The sequence below is a fragment of the Apteryx rowi genome, unplaced genomic scaffold (assembly GCF_003343035.1).
Source record: "Apteryx rowi isolate R43461 unplaced genomic scaffold, aptRow1 scaffold_541, whole genome shotgun sequence".
NCBI lineage: Eukaryota > Metazoa > Chordata > Aves > Apterygiformes > Apterygidae > Apteryx > Apteryx rowi.
This window is the reverse complement of record NW_020450807.1, coordinates 537,931-558,248: the sequence shown is the minus strand read 5'-3', so window position 1 is coordinate 558,248 and position 20,318 is coordinate 537,931. Positions and strand designations below refer to the sequence as shown.

The following is a 20,318-nucleotide window of genomic DNA, read 5'->3' as shown; positions in this document are numbered from 1 at the left end:
TCAAAGAACTGTTATTTTACACTGGCTGACTGTTTTGAAAAATTCTTGGTTATAAATTAGAAGAGCCTACAAAGTAAATACTAGTACATGGGTGACAGATATTCATAAACAATAGCTAGTGATAAACATCCATAATAATGGCTAGCACTACTGCATGGTGTCATGGAATAAAGAGAAGAATGGTGATTTTGCCTCTTCTTTCTGGAACGGTGGTATTTTTTAATACTTAGGACTTTTGAAGCTACATATCTTGCAATTTAGTTGAAAATCAAAGGGCAAGATTTATTTTTATTTTTATTTCTTAAGCAAGACATTTCCAGCTCGTTAATAATACAGCTTTTGTAAGGAATGCACTGAATTATTCTTAGATATATATTTTTTTAATGTTTATCAAGAAAGATGTAAAGATTGTATCTAAAAAATTCCTGCTTGCAGCTAGGACAGCAATTTAACATTGGATAAGAATAGATGTAAACAAGACAAATAATTAGAGCTAGTGATATTGAAACCTAACTTCATGAAGCCTGTTTACTTCAAAGAAATTGTGTGTCACCGCAGTACGGGGGGAAAAAAGCAGATGGCAGACTGCCAAGGCAGGTTTCTGTTGGGTGACAGTCAGTACTGCAATCTAGAAAAATGCTCCTATTATTCAAGCAAACCTGACAACAGGCAAATCAGGCTATGAAGCTGTCCCTTAGTAAGAGATACATGCACCATTATAGGGCCATAACCACATTCACACTATTAAAAGAAGTTTTCCTGGTTCATAAGTTCAAAGACAGCCATGAAATATTTATATATTGTGGAAAGCACCTTGAACCGTGTTTCTTTTGAAAGTGTTTTGAAACAGAAATGTTGTGCTTCAAATGTTTGTGGAAAGTTTTTGTCTGGTATTGAAGTTTCCAAGTCTGTATAACTTCTGAAGCAGAGTCTCTTATGTCTAGAAAATGTATTGGAGGAAACAGTCTTACATTAGAGATTCTGTAGAGACAACAGAGTAAATCTATAATTATCACCGTGTGTCAGAAAAATAAAAAGTCCAAGACTAAGAAATCTAATCTTTTCCCTTTCAGTTTTGACTAGTCACCGTGAGAAGCAGTGCTCCTCCTCTTTCGCTCTTAGGGAGAGCTGTGGATGCCTACCAGCTATGGCTCTTTTCGAAGCAGGAGGAGGTCTCACTTCTGAGCGTGCTCCCTTTCCCTGCTCAGCAGTCCGTGAAACGCTGGAAGATGAATAAGCTCAACACGTGGCGGGAAGGGTTACTTCTTGTACTTCTTTGACATAAGGGTGGGAAACACTGTCAGAAAAGACTGAGCATTTGGGGATAAGAATTAACATGACAGTCCCATAGGGCTGCTACATATATAGGGTAGGATATTCCATTAAAAAGGAAAGAACAGGGAATAAAAACAAGGAAGAGAATGTATAGCTACATGAAGCCTCCCAAGGCCCTACTGATTTTTCCCATCAAAACCCTATCGGTCTCTCCCAGTCTCAACTTCTCATACTTATGTCCCTAGAAATCCCTGTCAGCCTTCTTTCCCCTCCATTGAACCTGCTTCAAAGACCAGCCTTTACCTGTTTCTAACAAAAAATGAATTCTTACCTAGTCTAACCAAATTTAAATTCCCCATTCAAACATACCTTGTTTCCATTTATCGTGTCCTCTAACAAGTGGACAAGGCACAAAGTTAAGTTCAGAGGAGAAATGAGTTTCATTCCCAACTGTGGTCATGACCTGATATATGATGCTGGAAAAGTAACTTTATTACCGTGTCCATTTGTCTCTGTTTCCCCATCCTCCTTTTTCTGGTGCCATATTACCTATTCAGAATGCATGCACTTCTGGGCAGAGACTGCATTTTCTGTTGTTAAAGTCAAAAACAAAAGCAGAGCTGAGGAAAGGTATGTACATTTTTTGTTTCATTTTGTTTTAATATAGTGTGCTATAAGCTTTTGTTCATTATCTCTGCACTATCAAATTCTGTCTGACACCATGTACTTCCATTTCATGACCTTCACAGGGACTGCAAAAGAAAAAATTAAAATATTAACTTCATTATAGTAAGTGTAACTAGTTCAAGAGAACAAAAGATGTAAAGGTCAAAACCCTTGTGCCTAAAAGCATCTATTTCTCAAAAACAAAGAATCAATGTCTGAAGAAAAAAGAGAAAAATATTTTAAAGTAGAAATGAATTAAACTGATAGTTTGGCTGTAGAAGACTTTCCTGGAAAACAGGAAAATTTCTGCCAGTTTTGTTAAATTACCTCCTTAGTCTGATGCATTTTTGACTTCATTGGACCTTGAAAACTAAGTTCAAACAGCCTATTGTTCTTTTTTTCTTATCAAAAGAATTCTCATTTTGGTTGCTTTTTCATAGCCTTTGCTGTTTTCTACAAAGTGTTCTTAGACAAACAGTTGCCCACTCACTCCTAACGTCCCCACTACGTTATAGACAGTCTTTGAGTTTATTACAAAATGATGCATGAAAGCTTTTGATGTAACTGCTTTATGCTTGTATTTCCTTAAATGTGAACAGAAGAAATTGTTTTTTCTTCCCGATGCTCTTATATGTTTTAGTCATCAAACTATATTGTATGATTTACTGATCAAGCTGCATATTTTACTAATCAACCAGTATACTTTCATGATTGAATTGTTTGTTTTAATATTTGAGAACTTATGTATTTTACTGATTGAGTTGCACAATTCACTGATCCAACTGAATATTTTATTGATCCAGCTGCATAATGTGGAAACCTAGGTAGACACAATGACAACTGGATTTTAGTGATACTGTGAGGACCTTTTTTAGCTTTAAATATTGTTTAGATATGAGATACTGTATTTTGGGACAGTTTGTTTGCTTTTGCCTGCTCCAGAAAGTATCTCAGCACAATCTAGTGTCATTAAAATTGTAACCATTTTAGCTTCTTGGCTGGATAAAATAGCCAACACTGTGCTGCCATCCTGCTGGTACCTGTGATAACTAGTTTAAAAGCAGCTCAGGGAAACTTTTTCTGCTTTTCTTTGATGACAAACTAGTCAATCTGTGGTTAAATTCCCCAGTAAAGACCAGACATGCTCTAACTGACCAGTGTCAATGAGACATTGAGGTGTGGAGGGTCAGGGTTAAACTGGTGGAAAGTTACAAGCAGCAAAGCATATGGGAAAAGAGAAGCAAGTAGCAAGGTACAAGGAGTTACAAGTAGCAAAGCCATGGGAAAGGAGAAGCAAGTAGCAAGGTACAAGGCATGATCGCTGCGTGATCAGCGTGATAACTGGCTAGCTTGTGCATGAGCAGGAGCGTGATCAGCACGGTGATTGGCTTAGCGAAGCGTATCTGTGACGTGAACAGTATATATCTGTAAAACTGCTGAAGCAGCAAACTTCTTAGTATAAATATGCTCAGAAACAAATAATAAACGTCTCAAGATGCTTCACATCTTGAGTCCGTGTCTTCATTCGCTACATTGAGGAATCATCCAAAATCTATAAAGGGAGAAAGGAAAGAGAAAGGGACGGAGGGGTCTGCACAGCTTCCTGGAAGGGGCAGCTGGGGAGGGGTCTTCCCAGGGAGAGTTCAAACCTTGACTTCTCTCTGGATGTCTAAGTATAGGAAAGACTTATTTAGAGGAGGCTGAAATGAGAAAAACCAGCAGAAAGTTCAGCTCCCTCTCCTCCCAGCAAATGAGTAGATAGAAGAACTGAAAAGTTTGAACACGCCAACAGCATCAAAAAACTTTGCCTGCTGCCTTCTCCTATGAGAGAAAAGGACTTTGGGCCTCATCAGAAAAGCTTTGCTAGTATGTGCTACTATCCTGCCAAAGCTGGAAACACATAGGCAAGGACAGGCTCAAGCAGAAAACCAGGGAAAGATAAGGAATCCCTCACAAATGAAAGATATAGAGGAGTTCTTGCTGGGAAGGGTAATAAAGGACTCCAGTGCAAAACACTGGAGTGACTGATGAAGATACTCAGATATAGCTCCAAAGGCAGCAAAAATACCAGGCCTAGGTAAGTTTCTGCAAGGTGCCATGTTATAAATATCCAAAGACTATGTGCATAGACAAGAGGATTATGTGTTGGGATTTTAAAGATTATTTTTCAGGGTAAATCCCCTTACATTTGGGAGTGCTAATGCTAAATGTTTCTGACCACATGCAGGAAGAAGCCATAAAGAAAACATTGCAGTTGTATCTTTTCTATATGGCACTAATCATGGTGGGTTATATGGAAATTACATTTTTAAATGCTTCACTTAAGGTCATAGTCCTGGAATTATATATTTGGCCTCCTGCTTGTCTACAAAATGTTTCACATTGTTGATTTACCATGCTTTGGGAAACATATGGAAATGACTGCACTTTGTTTTTACTACTGCTGGCCTGCTACAGTATATATATCATTTCTGGGTAGTATCCAGACATCATACCTTAACTTACACACATATATTTGCATATTTTTTGCATATTTACCTTAAAATAATTATACAGGATTTTTTCCCAATTAAAATTCTCCCTCAGTTCTTCAATGAGTATTTCTACATTTTCATATTATCTTGGTCTGAGTCCAATAATACATTACCAGTGTCTATTAGGAAGAAAAAACTTTTGTTTGCTTTGTTATTTAAAAAAAAAAAAAAAAAGTAGGAGAAAACCTGATCTATTCACCATAATACTGAAATAAATGTTGAGCAAGTTACTTAAAACTCTACATGAATAAAGTATTTAAATCAAGCCCTAAGGGAAAGCTAAGGTTTAACAGTTATGTATGTAACATTGATGCATTTTCTTGCACATAGAATTTGAAATAATAGATTTCTTGCTGAAGGTTTCTAAAGTGCTGCCTTAGTTGGATGGAAGTAAAAATTGATATCTCTTTTATGAACCCTGCCTTTTCTTATGGAAGCAAATCCAGCCTTTCAGCTAAGTATTAATTTGTGCTGATAAAAACCACCAAGAATGCAAGTGAAAATGAAAGTGAATGAAGACTTTAAAAAATCTGTCCTTAATTTCCTTCCATATTACCTATAATCACAGAATGGTTGAGGTTGGAAGGGACCTGTGGAGATCATCTAGTCCAACCCCCAAAATAATATTCTGAAATTTGGATACATAATTATCTTTAAATTAATTGATTTTAAATTTGTACTTTTGTGACAAGAGTCCTTGGCATAATGGAAGCAACTTGAAGAAACAAAATTTGTTGGAAATTCCAGTATTAGTTTTTGTATATGGTGAAAGATTCCTGGCTTTAAAAGCAGTAAGACCTATGCCATGATTGTCAAACTTATGATAGTGAGTTGATATTGACAATTAATTAACTGACCATGTGTCACTTAACAAGTATAAAAATAAGCTCCTATTTGGCATAAGGCTTCAATGGCTGCAGATTTCTGTGTCTATACACAGCTCATATGTAAATAAGTCTCTAGCCATATAATTTTACTTTTAAATCTTTTTATCTAAAATCATAATTATTCTTCCCTTTTTTGAAAAAAAAAAGATTGATAAAAGAGTCTAAGGTGTTTTTTTAAATTAAGACTGGGTTCATATGTAAAGACTGGGTTCATTAAGAACCACATTTTATATACAAACCTATTCTTCTCTAGCTTTTGACTAGTCAAAGATAACATAAAAAAGAAAAAAAATGAGGGTGGTAGTGGGAGGGAAATGCTAAGAATACCTCAGAATCCTAAAAAAAACTTTCTAAAAAGTTTCTTTAAAATCCTCTAAAAATACAGGTCTCTCATGACTGAGTTGGGGAAGTAAAAAACACTTATCCATTTGTTTGAGTGCCGATAGGACTTACCTATTGACTAGTCATTATACAGTGGTTCAGAAACAATTCTAGTAGTAAGAAATAAAGTATTTGCATTAAATTTGTTATGCATAAATCATATATTGATCCACTAAGACAAAGCCAAGAAGATAAAAATAACACTAAAGAGTTGGACATGGGCACATTGATTATCTTGCCGTCTTCTTTTCTTTTTCCTCCTGGTGATTATACTCTGAATACTTTACAATTAAATAAAGGTAAGATTAGATTAAATGTGTTTAACAAGGTATGAAAATAATGTATCACATAATAATCCTTATGTCATTTAATACACAATGTTAGTAAAAAAATAGTTTTAAATATTCATTTTGTATCATAAAAATCACAAAACCTGAATGTAGTCAGGAATTCTCCTTCAATTAGAAAACTGAAAAGAAGATTTTTTTATGTGATACTACTGTGTTAACTTAAAGTTACAAATGTCAAGAGCTCTTATTCTAAGGAATTTAGTATATTTGCTCTTCTACATCGTCTTAAAATTTTGAATTACATTTTTCACTCAAACTTGAATGATTATGCCACATCAGGTATAAATGAAAATTCAAAGTACAATATGAAAAGCTCAATTAGAAGACATTTTAAAATTACCTTTGTATAAACAAAATATATTTCCTATTTATTTTTCTTTTTCTTCTGCAGAGAAAGAAAGTGAATGATTATTATTAAAGATTGTTTCAAAACATGATATTATCTCTATCTCAGTGGGAATTGCAAAAATCAAAGAAAAACTCACATATTTTGACATTAAAAAATCTTACTAATTGGAAAGTGTCCCACTGTTTCATCTATTTTGACTGCATATAGTACACTAATCCACATTTTTTTATAGATGAAAATAATTAGGAATTATACTAACCCTTCCAAGTGGCATTGTTTGAATGGTATGCTATCTGTTCTTGAATAACCCTTTCCTTTCCATGTTATTCTATCTGAACAGTCAGTATAGTTCCTGAAAAATTTTTAAACTAAATAAAGGGGACACAACATTTTAGAGTCATCACTTTAAAAATGAGAAAGTCTTTTGTCTTATATTTAGAACAAACTTTCAGTGTAGCTCTATTGTAGATATTACACAGTGCATGGAACTTTCCCTTTAATCCTTTCTGAAATTGAACTCTTGCTAGAAGGAAATCCAAAAGATGGTGTTGGTTTTAGTACCAATAAAGGTTTTTTGGTCCATTAAAATAGGTACAATTTGGAAAAGTGCACTGTCCAGGAGGAACAAACCTGTGGTGACAGTTCCTCCCAGCTTCTACAAAAAGGGAGCCAACTTCCAGCCTTGACCTGGAAGAACATTAATGTTTTCCACCAAACTAAACTCCTCTTCCTGTCTTCCTGCAACTTCTTTCCTTCTAGTGGCTACCAATAATATCATCACACAATTTAAATAAATCTTCCAATATTAGAAACAATACCATACTATGCAGGAGGACAAATAGTAAGATTTCTTGTGCAATCACAGAGCCAGATCATCTACCTTACCATGGGATATGTTAAGCAAGTATGGAGTATCAGCTTTATTTTGTGAGAATCACATTCTTGTTTATCAGTGGTTTATAACAATGAACTATAAGTTCAAGTTATGAACTATAAGATCAAGTTAAACATGAAGCAGCAATGTGCCCTTGTGGCCAAGAAGGCCAATGGTATCCTGGGCTGCATCAGGAAGAGTGTTGCCACCAGGTCAAGGGAGGTGATCCTCCCCCTCTACTCAGCCCTGCTGAGGCCACATCTGGAGTACTGCGTCCAGTTCTGGGCTCCCCAGTACAAGAGGGATGTGGCACTACTGGAGCAAGTCCAGCGAAGGGCTACAAAGATGATTAGTGGACTGGAGCATCTCTCTTATGAGGAAAGGCTGAGAGAGCTGGGCCTGTTTAGCCCGGAGAAGAGAAGGCTGAGAGGAGATCTTATCAATGTGTACAAGTATCTTAAGGGAGAGTGTCAAGAGGATGGAGCCAGACTCTTTTCAGTGGTGCCGAGCGACAGGACGAGAGGCAATGGGCACAAACTGAAACACAGACACTTCCATCTGAACATGAGGAAAAACTTCTTCACTGTGAGGGTGACAGAGCACTGGAACAGGTTGCCCAGAGAGGTGGTGGAGTCTCCTTCTCTGGAGATATTCAAAACACACCTGGACGCGATCCTGTGCAACGTGCTCTAGGTGACCCTGCTTGAGCAGGGGGGTTGGACTAGGTGATCTCCAGAGGTCCCTTCCAACCTCAGCGATTCTGTGATTCTGTGATTCTGTCATAAGCCGTTCTGTAGTTTTTCCCAGAGTAAAATCACATTTTATTTCTCAGCTAATCTAACAGGTCACTCTTTACTGCTGCCGCTCTCCTTCCTTCCTACATTTTTCTTCCATTTGCATGCTCCTGAACCTTCCTGTGTGGTGACTCTGGCACTGAGCAGTCCTTTTATAGATTTGATCCAATCGATCAGGCTAGGAGAAAAATAGCCTTTTTTTATCAGATTACTTTTTGACCAGTTTAGCAAGCTGAGTGAGTCCAGGATCAGAAGCACAGCAAGCAGGAAAAGGGGAGTGGGTCATAATCAGAATAGGGATAGGGAGCAGGGAGTAAAACTTTAATATCCATAACCTACTATATTAACCCAGATCATACCATATACTTTTACCCTGAATCTCTGTTTAAAGCTATTTAAGTCAATATAGAATAATTAAATCTCCATCCAGACAAAGAAAGAGAATGACCATTGCCTGTACTTATAGCACTTGCCTGGTTATTGATCCTTATGGAATGCATTTTTGCCTTTTAATTAATATAGATAATTTTATTTTCATATAACTTTTCATATTTTCCATTCATTGGTCCTATTGATTATTATGCCCTCTGTCAAATGCAATGTCCATTCTTCAGTTTGTCACCGTATACACCTATATAGCTCCTCAGCTTCTGTAATATTTGCCTCCCTCTTCCTAGTCCTCTGTTCCTACGTTCTTTTTGGTTTCCCGTGCAGATTTCAAATATCATCACACTCTTTTGCCATATGAGTCTTCTTTTCAGACATAATCAAAGTGTCTACGTATCCTTCCAATAAGCATCTTGTTCTTTGCCCTTGAGCCTCTCATGAGCCTAGACGCCTCTGAGCAGCTGCTTCTAAACTCTCATTCCTGCAACACCGATGCGATGTCACCACGTCACAGGAGCTGTATCACCACTACCAAACAGAGCTGCACTTAAGGTGAATGCTCACAGCAAAGCACGATCCACAGGCTTTTTTCATAGCAAGTAACTCAGAACGCTTGACACGTGTTCTCGGCTTAAGGACAAAAAATCAAATGCCCGTAGACTAGTTTAACCATTACTGCTCACAGTGTCTCAATTCTAGAGGAAGTAATAGGTATATACAGTAATAAATATGAATTTTTAAGAATGAATTCAATATTAATTTCATACCTTTTTGGCATATGGCTCTCAATTTAGCCTTCCTTTGTTTGTATATTATAGGTGTTTTAATGGTTTTCAGACTCTTTAACTAAGTACTAACTCAAATTAAGACATAGGCATCTCCATAGTCAAAGTTTTTTAGAGAGTCAAATCAAATTTTATGCGCGCAAAAAAAGTGGTATGACTGTCTATGTAAACAATTTATGAAAAACGACTTATTTGAGAGACGGGGTTAGTGAAAATCTAGGAGAATAAAGGAAAAGGGATAAAAAGGAAAAAAAAAAGATTCACCCTGAACATAGCCTGCACAAGGACGAAAGGTCGTCTTTCTCGTCTCATTGCTATTTGTGGATATCCAAAAGTCAATACTGTGAGCGTATTTTCTAGAGCCTTAAAGGAGCCCTGCCTATGGAAAATATCCTCTTTCATAAAACACTTTGGCTCAGCTTATCAAATTCAGACATATATTATGTGCTATACCCTGGCGTAATTAATGCATTATGTTACATCATCTTCTAAAATAAATGTTTGGCTTTTGGAGGGAAAAGAAAAAAAAGTCCAGACAGTCTAATATGAAGCAGCCTGATTATGCAGTAACTTGAGCAACCTAGGCTGTCATCCAGAGTCAGTGTTTCATGAATCATCCCTAATAGTTTAGCACAGTTTCCAAAAGTTATTTTTTTCCCAGAAGAGTGAAATTGTAAACGGCATGGGAAAACAAGCAAACAATTCCACTAGAAGTCCTGTCTGCTGTGATTCATGAGGTTAAAGGTACGAGCCTCTTGTGATTACTATTGTATTGTTATTTAAAAGGAAAGCACTTATAACCAAGTTTAAATAACTTTGTTTTAGCAGCTGAGGATACAGTTTCTCATTCTGCCTGGTTCTGTAGGGTGCTGTGTGCATTTGGAGTGAGGATGCCTACCAGAAGTAGAAGGGACCTCTAATATTTTTAACTACAGAGGAATACATACAAGTCAATTATGATCTCCTTTTCATGTCTTAAAGGGAAAGAGGTTGTCAACAGTAAGAATAAATCCACAAGCAAAGAAAAAGGAAGGGAGGGAAAGATGGTATAACCTATAATGAAGGTACAATAACCTAAGGTAGGTAATGTACAATAATCTATAAGATAGGACCTACAAGAACCACCCCGTTCTGTGTCGGTCCCTGTAACTCGTCATTCTGACCCAGTATTCACATCCTCGTCCTTGATGTACCATGACATTTTTTGTCAAGAGTTTGCCTGAGGATCCAGAAAAAAGTGCAGCAGCATTTCGAAGGATGTCTCTGGCAGAATGATCTTTCCATTTTTTGTTTGCATAGCATTTAACAGATTAGGTCCCTTACACATACCATATATGTCCCATGCGCATACAGTAACAAGTAAAAGAGGAACAGCTACCTTCTTATAGTCCTTTTGATTTCAGTTCTAGTGGGTTTTGATCTCCTGCACTTCTTTCATTGGAGCAGGGGAGAACAAACCTATGCTGTAGAGTCAAAGATCCCATAAAACCCTTAGTTGAGTGCAGATTTGCAAGAAAACTGTACTAAAGTGTTTGGGTTTTATGTAATTTCAGCCTGGAGGGTTTCAAGAATAGTTACCTCTCAGATCCCCTGAGACATGAGTTTGTTTCAGGTAAAACAGGAAAGATGATCAAAGGCATATCCATGAGATACAACAGCTGTCCAGATGGAAAACACGGATTCAACAATTTTTTACAAATCCACTCCTCAAAATATTACTATGCATTCAGTAACTAGCCCTGTGACTTTAATAGTGCGTTTTCTGTTGGTGTATTTTTACACTTTGTGGGAAACTACTACAGCAGTAAATCCAACTTAAAATAACGGGCATGGATTCTTTACTTTTCAGAATCAGCTTTTACAGAGAGTTATAACCCACCAAAGGTGAACCCACAATATCAGAAGGTATTATCCTGACACACAAAAAAAATAGCTCATCCTTTGAAAGCAATATAATCATTCAGACCCAATTTCCAGTTACCTCCTTCAAAATTCTGAGCCCTAATCCAAAATTCAAAAATTTTTTAAAAATACTTTTGCAATAGGTATGGGAATATTAAGAAATATATTATAAAAATAAGGTCAGGAGTTTTATCTTCTCCTCTGTTTTTCAAACAAACACTCAAACACAGTGAAGTCTATTTTAGTAGGTAGACTGTAAAATTAATGATGTGAATTAATAGTGTTTTTAAACCACAAAAATCTAAAAAATCCAAAATTAATACTTCAATAACACTCTTATCTATTTAATATTGCATAACTTGCAAACAATAAAAGCTATGAAGAAAACTATGTTTGTCTTTTTTGTCTTCCTGTTTCTTATAATGTGGATATCGTAGAGAATTTTGTTATGTAAATTGGGGGGAAGGGATTCTAAAGAGTAAGTGAACCTCATAAAAAATCAAATTATTAATGCAAATCTTATAGAAAAGGAAAGCAAAAGCAAATGACCAAATCAAAATTATGCAAAAAATTTCTTAAAGTAACACCACTGAAAAAGTAGGCTATAGTTTCAGAGGCTTCTCAATATATTATTTTTTCTCAGAGAAGTAATGGCATGGTGTCAGAAGTTTAGAAATTGTACTTGATTCCTTCTGATCTTAGATGAATTCTTTTACGTCTTCATACATGTCCTCTTCTTCCACCAACTATTGCTTACATAATGACTTGTGTCAGGATACATATGAACATACATAATGTGAATATGTATGTGTAAACACAAACACACACACATAAATAAATAAATAAATAAATAAATATATGTATGTATGTAGCACATTTAAATATACATGTTGCAGAATGTGGGATTCCTTGTGGCAAACAAAATTATTATTAAATAAGTTGTGCATTTAATAAGAAGGGCATGAATTTAAGACTTCTTTAAAAGGAAGATAAATATATATTTTTTCCACTTTAGAGATTGGACAGCAAATCAATGGTATAACTGACAATGAAACTTTGGTGTCCAAACTGCTGTTCAGGGCTGTAGTCAGTGGGTAATGTTCTTGGATGCAAAGAAGGACCTCTATTAAGCAAAATGTGTTGAGTTACGAGTATAGAATAAATAGAATAACAGAATTGCTGTATATGAAACAAACTGATTCTCTAGGTAGAGAACTTATGAAAGGAGCAGATGAAAAGTGTAGATGGTAGATGTAGATGTGTGATGTTAGAGTGTAGATGGTAATGAAAGGAAACAACACTATCAACAGAGGGGAATTATAAATATAATATAAATAATAAATTATAAATACAAAAAGTATTTGAACTGAAAGAAAGAGAAAAAGTGATTACTTTTTGCTACTGCATATTTTATAACCAGATTTAAAGAACAACACAGAGAAGTTTTATCTAATGCATTACATTTGTTTCTATAAAGTTCAATGAGGAGAATTATAATGGACAATACCAAATACAGAATCAAAGCATTAGGTTATCATGTTACTCCTTTTGTCTTCCTCAGTGATATGGCACCAAGAAAGCACTTTCAGAACAGTGTTATTACCTTAGGCAGTTTGTTAACCATGAAGTAGCTTTCAAACAGCCTCCTGACTCAAGACTGAAAATGAGCCAAGTACTTAAAGAAATGTAAGAAGAAAAAAACAAACATCCAAAGCTGGAAAAATGCTAAAAATCTAGAAATTTCCATATTACTGGATACTGAATGCTGCAGAAGGTTTTTGAGAAGGGAAAAGAAGCTAATGTGCTGGCTTCAGAAATGTAAATCATAAAAGGGTGTGAAATTAAGATCATTTGGCTTCAGTATTGAATAGGGAAACACCATTACTATTAGTCATAAGAAAAAGCCAGAAAGTTTACACCAAAATTGTTGTTTGTAACCATAATTTCAGATACTACTCTTCCGGGAAGCCATCCAGAGAATATGTATTAAATGGAACAGTCTGCCAATACACTAACAAGAAAACAAAATTGCAGTGCTTAGCGCAACCCCGCCCCCCCCCCCCCGAAACTAGAAAAACTATGCAGCTGCAATTAAGGAAAGACAGACGACTGTGTTAACAGTGTTACAATGCAAAAAAAGAAGTGACATTATTACTATATAAAATTTTTTTGAAAATACCCTCCTCCAACTGTTTCTGTAAACTGTAGTACAGATAATTTTGGCAGATGAAAACAAGCAAGGTGAAGAACTGAATGTATACACTGCCTTTAAAATCTGTCTGTATAGCACAGAACTGAGGAGAAGGGAACTAAAATCAAAGGTCTTTATTTACTTTGTCAGACAGACACTATTATTTGTCATCAGCTCTTATTATGGAAGACATATAAATATATTTATATTCCATTACTGTGACTGCAGAACAGGATGACTGTACCATAGGAGAAATTATACTGACCAAAATAAAAAAGTCAAATAGCTTATAATTTAGTTCTATGAGAGCTAATGAAGTTTAAGAAAAGCCAAGGAAGTCTATCATGGAATTCTATTTCCGTTTAACAAAAAAGTGACTGAGACCTGAATATTTTTTTTCTGAAAACAACAATTCAGGAGAATCCATCAGCTAAAAGTATATTCACAATGACCTTTCTCTTTAGTTTTAGTAAAAGTTATATACATCTAGCTAAGCAAATAACCAAGCTTGCTGATACACTTACCTGGTTCTCCTCCTTTTGCTGCTTGATGCATTTAAATGAAGTGCCTGATACTTGCCTTTGCTTCTGTGATATGACATATAATGCTTTAAAATATTTCAGCCTATTATAAACTTACTTAATGTTCCATTGCACTCTTCTGTAATCGCATATATTCTTTAAAAGACAATAATTGCAACTATATACATACCTCCTAGAAGCTTTCCCTAGAACTGTACATTCAGTCTTGCAAAAGATTTAGTGAGAGAGCTACTGGAATATGTTGTTACTCTCTGCTGCTTCCCACTTTTTGAGCAGACCAGTTATCCTGTAAAAAAGAATATTAGGTTGGTTGACATTGTAATAGATAAAGTCGCACTTGTTTTAATCATCTCCTTAGGTTTTAGGTGCATATGGACTGACTATTAAATTAAAAATGATACCAATACATTGAAATCAAGGTCTGAAATTGACAAGATAATTTTTACTACTTTCAAGTATACAGAAATATACTTTCAGAAGGAGAAATCAAATGTACAAACTAGCTAGACAGTCTCTGAAAGAAAATAATAATTAAAGAAACCTAAGGGCCATAGTCAACCACAAGACTGGTGACTTATAAGTCAGCAAAACACTTCTTGTAACCCTGAAAAAGTTTTGTCATTTTAATCACATAAATAGGGATGTCAATATCTTAGGATGACGACAGTCCTAAAATACACCAAGTAGCATTATAAAGAGGACAGTGATTACTCTTTTTCTTTATCCAGTAGGTTTTATTGTTACTGGATTTGCAGATATTTAGGTTAATCAATCAATTATGTTTTTTCCAAGCCTTGAATATCTATGCTGTTGTCATAGCAGTGGCACCACAACTTGGCCAACAATACATAGGAGTGATGCAGCTATCATCACATCTGACGGCCTCTGACTGCCCACCGCAAGCACTCAGGTACTGCTTTGCACATAGGCCAGCTGAGGGGAGCTCGCATCCAGACTACAGGACAAGGCTACAACTCAGGTTTTTTGAACTATAGCAGCATGCTTCAGCTCTTCTGCCACAATGCACAAATATAGGGTAGATATTTTCCATGTTTTGTAAATATAAGGGTTAGGAAGCTGTAAATCAGGCAAGCTGTGAAGGTTGTATCACTGTATCACTCAAAATTTTGAGGAGCAGATTAGTCAAACACTGGCAGATATAGTCTATGTACACTGAATTCCTCCTTAGAGTAGGGAGCTGTGCTAGATGGCAGTTAGAGATCCACCACAGCCACATTGCTTTATGATTTCTGCAGCATGTGAATTTCATGGGGAACTAAAAACATTTTTAAAGGATCTGACTGTATTAAATGAATAATTCCTATAAAATAATCATTGCATTTTCTGAGTGTGGACTATTCCTAATATGAAAATAAAACAAGAATCAAGAATTGTGCACTTTATAGCCCATAATAGAGGATGAACGGCAAATATTTTTCTTCTTTTGGAGTTCACTTAAATTATAAATTATAAAGAAGAAAGAAGAAAAAGGATTTTGATTATAAGAGATCTGTTATACAATCATATTGATTTTTGCTGACATAAAGAATGGGAACAACCTCTGATTACGATAAATTTTTCACAACTGTGAAGGCTATAAAAAAAAAACAGAGAAAACTACTGAAATAGGCAATTAGAAGTTCAAGGTTAGCATACTTGGAATAAGACTAGGAAAAATGATGCTGTAACAGTTTCGTTTACTAACAATATACTAGTTAATGTTAAGTAGCCTATATTGATAGGCAACTATACATTAAACATTCTTCAGCATATTTAACTTAACTTATAACAATATGTTTTAACTTCTAAAGTTCACCAAAGCATTGCTTGATTATGTCATTATAATCAAGTAATACAGCACAGCTCCTCTTGTATCACCTAATTCCCATAGTTCTCTAACATTTTAATTCATAACTTAGTCTGCTGTTGTTAGTTATTTCTTTATTTTTACCCTGAATCACATGTTTGGTTATTATTCAAAGAGAAACCACTCCTCCCAAAAATATTCTCAAAAGCTATTGCTCATAATGCAGTTCTTCAATAGACAAACTTCAGAGAACAGGATGGTTTTCTCCACTGCTATTTCCATTAGCAGTTAAATGATAATATTCATCCCTAATCATGAGTTAAGATTGCTAATTTGATTTGAAGCTGTGAGAATGGACGAGAGTATTAGCATAAGATGGATCCTGAACCGTTTTACAGTTTGCAAAAGTACAGGAAGTACAGGAAAGTAAAATGATCACAGGAGATCACAGGAGATCAATGTCAGAGCCAGAAAAAGGATGATGTCACTTAACCTCCAGGCATGAACCGTGTTTGGACAAAAATGCTGTCTCTCTACCAAGACTATCATTCCTTGTATTTCTCCTTTATCTTCCCCTCTATTTCATCACTTGGAAATCAATGAAAGAACAAAAAAATATCAGTAACACTAAGCTACAGAGTAAGTGCATACTTATGAAATCCCTGTGATATACTCTCCAGCAGACAACTGATTAATGCCATTCTTTGGATTCACACAGAATCACCCAGAATGGTTGAGGTTGGAAGGGACCTCTGGAGATCATCTAGTCCAAGCCCCCTGCTCAAGCAGGGTCACCTAGAGCACGTTACCCAGGACTGTATCCAGACGGCTTTTGAATATCTCCAAGGATGGAGGCTCCACAGCCTCTCTGGGCAACCTGTTCCAGTGCTCTGTCACCCTCACAGTAAAGAAGTTTTTCCTCATGTTCAGATGGAACTTCCTGTGTTTCAGTTTGTGCCCGTTGCCTCTCATCCTATTGCTGGGCACTGCTGAAAAGAGCCTGGCCCCATCCTTCCTACACCCTCCCTTCAGATACTTACACTTCCTAGTACTAGCAATGAGGGAATAATTTCCTTAAAATATAACCTTCACAGAATGAGTCTTCCTTGAATGATTTTAGTATTTCTCATTAATTCAAAGAAATTTTGCTATTTTTGCCAATCAAGCAACTTCCTACCTTCTTTTTTGTCATCTTTTCAACTACCCAACACTTCTTTCCTGCTAATAGATAGCATGGTCTTTGATTGTTTAACCTCCTTCTTAAAAGTTTCTCCTATCTCACAGACTGACAATTCCAAGAAAAATTCAATTGCATTTCCAAATCTTAAAGGCACTATGTTCAGGTCTCAGACGCTCTATTACATTCTTGACCGAGGCAAGCATTGCAATTTCAGATGGGAAAGCATCAGAGTTCATGTAAACAAAATGCTCAAAATCATTCCTATAATCAACAAAGACTGCGTTGCTGCGGATTAATCATTAGAATGGGCTAAAAGACAGTGAGATTCTCAGAAGAGTAATGCTTATAACTAGAAGGGAAAGGACTTGAAAATCTTTTACAAAGAAATAAACAACCTAAGAACATGTCTGAAAAATTCACTTGTAAAACAGAAGGGAGAAGTTTGCCAAGTAATTGATGGTTGCTAAGACAGAATTGGGACAGGGATTATTGGAGATAATGGGGTTGTGTTATTACCGAGCCCACTTTTCTAGGCCATAAAATGATTTCTGTGATTTCTCCACATTACATAAAAACACTGGACAGAAATATAGAAGCCCCGGCTGTTGAAAGAGATGTCCTCTGAGGCAGCTGACATCAACTGCATTTGTGGCTGTTAAAATCATAAAAGCAAGCGGTTACCATTATATTTAGAACAAAAACTTACTGTAACAAGTGGTAGGGATTAGTATGTTCAACGGTAGCTACTAAATCAATTGAACACAATTAGAATTTCAAATCCTGGCCAGTTGTCATTAAAGATTCTTTCGTAGTTCTGTTTGTTTGTCATTTTTTCTTTGTTTAGGTAAGCAAAAGAATGGTTAGCTCCAGTCCTGTGGTTGAAATTCCAGTTTAGTAATTAACTACATTCTGTTCACTAAAACCATCTTAGAAGTTACATGAGGATAAGTCACTCCTCCCTTTTTCCCTAAATGTAACATATTGCCACTTTTTACTGTTCAAAACTAAATTGATTTTATCCCAAGGCCATGTCTGAGTAAACAGAATGAGTTCTAAATGAAACTGCTTTACAGACAGTGCTTAGGGATTTCTCTTGAAGAAGATTTTCTAGACTTACAGAATGAAACTGTTATTAGAAAATAGGAAGGCTTTATTTTCAAGCGCACTTTATTAGGTATTTTCAAACTGCCTGATAAAGTGGGGGTTTTTTGCTTATTAGAAAATTGCTGAAAGCATGACACAAATGTAAGAAATTCTGACTTCTGACTTTTCTTGTCTTTTTTCTTTGCAGTATCACAGGCTAACAAAGGCACAGGTGACTTAACTTTCCTGATTGCACCGGTTTCTGGCAAGAGTGTTGCTTTTCAGTCTCTGTCATTTAACAGAAAGAAATCTCTGTTCAGTCACTAATCTGCAGAGGATCAAAAAGTTGGTGAAAGAAATTGAAGTCAACATCAAAACAGATCTTCTGTGAAATTTAATTTTCTCATCTAGGGGTCCCTTAAGAGTCTCACTCCATTCTGAATCCCAAACTGAGATTAGATTACCTTCTAGATGCTGAATGCAAAACATCCAAAGTTCAGTGTATTCCCAGTATTGAAAGACAAATGGGACCCATTTTATCAGTGATAAAAACACATCTCATGGCTACAGAATTCCAAAATATATTTTTGCTGAGCATGAAGTTTTTAGTTCACTTTCCAAATGGTAGAGAACAGTTGTCATCACAAGGAAATAAAGTAGTGGAAAGTCAGGGGGATGCTTGATGCTCTAAAAAAGTGTTGTTGTTTAAGCATTATTAATCATCAAAATTGTAATAGTGACAAAATCAAATGAATTATGGAAAAATAAAGAGGCCAGATACTGTGTCTATTTTGTGCACAAAAGGCTTGGAAACTTAGTATTCATTACATCCTAGAAACATCTCCTTTAAAGGGGTAAGCTATCTCATAAATCTTTACAATACACCTATGCATAAACTAATGCTGTTTATCCTTTGAAATCAAAACTGCCGTTTCTATTTAAAATAGAAACCACTGTTCTTAACAGTAGGTTTCAAGCACACAAAATGTCTTAGGTGCATGTAGTTACCCAAGTGTGAGACAGCAATGTTCAAAACTCAGTTTTTATCAATGGCATTTCCCAAGCATTTAGAGTTCTATTATTGAACTTATTCAGAATTCAGTTGTCTTGTCACCAGTGAGCAACAAATACCTTTGTTCATCCACACACAAGACACTCCTGTGCCTAAGTTCTCTGAGAACCCAATCTAGCAAGCTATCACAGAGCACCTCAGTCCTGGGAGCAATTTTTTTCTCAAATTAAGACTTTACAACTCCTTTTTTCCAAGAAAAGTTCCATAACAGTTGACCATAGGCTGGTCTGAGTTTATAGGACATGCTCCATTTTTACCAGGTAAAACTGTGGGATTGTTTTGAATTCAAAATTCATTAGGCTGATGAGAAAGAAGGACCATGGCCGCCTTCCATCCAGTGATCAGAGTATTTGCAGAGAGTCAGGGATCCAGGGTTTTGAATCCTTGAGCTATTTGCCATTGTACAGCATTGACAAAGCTATACTGGTTTCTGAACCAATATTTTTCTGTGGAAACCATGCTGCTCCTAAGGTATATAGCAGCTCAAGTAAGTACAGGCTTCACTCAGAGCTGTGAGTCCCAAGGCCAGTGAGACTGTTCAGTACTGCAGCACGAAATACAATATCTCTGTAGGTCTAAGCTTAGATGTCACCAAAACCCAATAGTAAGCCTAGACAGGCTCCAAAGAGGATGTAACCAGTATAGTAAATAATAAATCTCATAGGAAATATTTGTAAGTCTGTCTACTAGGCTGTAGACATTGAAGGCAAGATAAGTCTTGCTTGTTAAAGCTGAGCATATAAGAATGTGTTTAGAATACCACAAATTTAGACACAAAGGTGTTTGAGGCTTGAGTTTGACTTATCAGTTTTATGAAGAACAAAACTGACACTTGGTTTAAATAATTTCTGTCACTGTTTCTGCCTCTTCCTTTTTTCTGTCTAATAATCAGATTCATTCAGACATTTCTTATAAAAATGAAACCTAGAAAACATTTCTAAAACACGTATGATAACATGATCATATATTTTATATATCTTAATGTGATCTGCATCAATAATATATTCTGGCAAATCCCCAATGCAACATATGAGGAAGTGCACCTGAAATCAGCTTGCCAATTATTCTGAACATTTAACTTTACTGGTATTAATAAAATACACAAATCGGACCCCTGCAGATTTACCATTTATCTGTAGAATTCTTTGTTGGGTAGTATCCACCTTAATATTTAGCAACACTGAAACACTAAGGAATGTCCTTTGTAAATTACAGAGAGATCCACTCTCTCACACAGTCCTTTTTGCTCTTTATTTACA

At 35.8% G+C, this 20,318-nt stretch overlaps 1 long non-coding RNA gene across 1 annotated transcript in view; it reads right to left on the bottom strand.

The window, feature by feature from the left end:
- The window catches only part of LOC112973428, a 114,284-nt gene that overhangs the window by 3,530 nt on the left and 90,436 nt on the right, over positions 1-20,318 (bottom strand). Inside the window, exon 4 of the long non-coding RNA XR_003255976.1 lies at positions 14,087-14,203. This is a non-coding gene — a long non-coding RNA (uncharacterized LOC112973428). The remainder of the gene's footprint in view (positions 1-14,086; positions 14,204-20,318) is intronic.